We start from the raw sequence: 1,995 nt of genomic DNA, 5'->3' as shown, positions 1-1,995 counted from the left end.
GGGACCACGGCGTTCCCAGCCTCGCACCTTCCTTGATGTTGAATATCCTGTCCATGGACTACTCAGTTTCTATATTTTGCTTAGTTTTTTCATAGTTCCACACAACGTCTTCCTGTTTTCTCGATTTATCTGTGTTCAGTTTCTCAAGTCCTATCCACTGTGCCAACTTATAACTAAATCTGAGGCGGGGTGCGATGGGGAGGTTCCCTTGTAAGAGAAGTCGTAGGTTCAATGGTGTCCCTCGTGTTCCTACATTTCTCCGTAACCCAAACTGATCTTTTCCGAGGTCAGCTTCTACCAGTTTTTCCCTTCTGCTGCAAATAATTTTGTGTTAGTCTTTTGCAACCATGGCTTATTAAACTGATAGTTCAGTAATATTCACACCTGTCAGCACCGGCTTTCTTTGGAACTGGAATTATTATATTCCTCTTGAAGTCTCTTTCTTTGGAACTGGAATTATTATATTCCTCTTGAAGTCTGAGTTTATTTCACCTAACTTACAAATCTTGCTCGCCAACGGCCTTGCCGCAGTGGTAACACCAGTTCCCGTCAGATCACCGAAGTTAAGCGCTGTCGGGCTGGGCTAGCACTCGGATGGGTGACCATCCCGGTCTGCTGAGCGCTGTTGGCAAGCCGGGTGTACTCAGCCCTTGTGACACAAACAGAGGAGCTGCTTGGTTGAGAGGTAGCGGCTCCGGTCTCGGAAACTGACATACAACCGGGAGAACGGCGTGCTGTCCACACACCCCTCCGTATCCGCATCCAGTGACGCCTATGGGCTGAGGATGACCTAAATTTGCCCTCTGGCCATTCCTGCTGAGCCATTTTGCGCTTCCTGTCAGTCTCATTTTTAAACGTTTGTATTCCTTTTCACATGCTTCATTTATTACATTTTGATATTTTTTTCCTTTCATCAGTCAAATTCAATACTCTCGTGTTATCCAAGGATTTCTACGAGACCTCGTCTTTTTGCCTATTTGATCCTCTGCTGCCTTAGCTATTCTATGTCTCAAAGCTACCCATCCTTCTTCTACTGTATTCCTTTCCCTTGTTCTTGTCAATCGTTCCTTAATGCTCGGTCTGAAACTCTCAATAACCTTTCGTTCTTTCAGTTTGTCCACGTCCCATTTCCTTAATTTCCTATCTTTTTCTAAATTTCTTCCGTTTTAAACTGCATTTCATAACCAGAAAGTTGTGGTCAGAGTTCAAATCTGCCCCTGGAAATGTGTTACAATTTAAAACCTGGTCCCGAAACCTTCCTATGTCTCCAGCTCTTTCCCACGTATAAAATCTTCATTCATGATTCTTAAACCAAGTGTTAGCGATGATTACATTACGCTCTGTGCAAAAGTTACCAGGCGGCTTTCTCTTTTATTCCTTTTCCCAGTCCATTTCACCTACTATTTTTCCTTCTCTTCCTTTCCCTACTATTTAATCCCAGTCCCCAACGACTACTAAATTTTTGTCTCCCTTAACTATTTGAATAATTTCTTTTATCTCATCACACATTTCTTCCGTATTTTAGTCATCTGCGGAACTGTTTGGCATGTAAACTTGTAGTACAGTGGTCAGCACGGGCTTCGTGTATGTCTTGGCTCCAATAATGAGTTCGCTATGTTGTTCGTAGTAGCTTACCCGCGTTCCTATATTGTTCTTTATTATTAAACCTACTCCTGCATTGCACCTATCAGACCAATTGTGTGATTGGATTGAAGAGTTCCTAGATAACAGAACGCAGCATGTTATTCTCAATGGAGAGAAGTCTTCCGAAGTAAAAGTGATTTCAGGTGTGCCGCAGGGGAGTGCCATAGGACCGTTGCTATTCACAATATACATAAATGACCTTGTGGACGACATCGGAAGTTCACTGAGGCTTTTTGCAGATGATGCTGTGGTGTATCGAGAGGATGTAACAATGGAAAATTGTACTGAAATGCAGGAGGATCTGCAGCGAATTGACGCATGGTGCAGGGAATGGCAATTCAATCTCAATGT

The 1,995-nt window shown here is 43.2% G+C and overlaps 1 pseudogene; it reads left to right on the top strand.

Annotated features, from left to right (window-relative positions):
• Window positions 1-512: 512 nt before the first annotated feature.
• LOC126185558 (5S ribosomal RNA) lies at window positions 513-631 on the top strand (annotated as a pseudogene).
• The last annotated feature ends 1,364 nt before the right edge of the window (window positions 632-1,995 follow it).

This window comes from Schistocerca cancellata, chromosome 4 (assembly GCF_023864275.1).
Source record: "Schistocerca cancellata isolate TAMUIC-IGC-003103 chromosome 4, iqSchCanc2.1, whole genome shotgun sequence".
Classification (NCBI taxonomy): Eukaryota; Metazoa; Arthropoda; class Insecta; order Orthoptera; family Acrididae; genus Schistocerca; species Schistocerca cancellata.
This window is presented reverse-complemented; position numbering and strand designations above follow the sequence as displayed.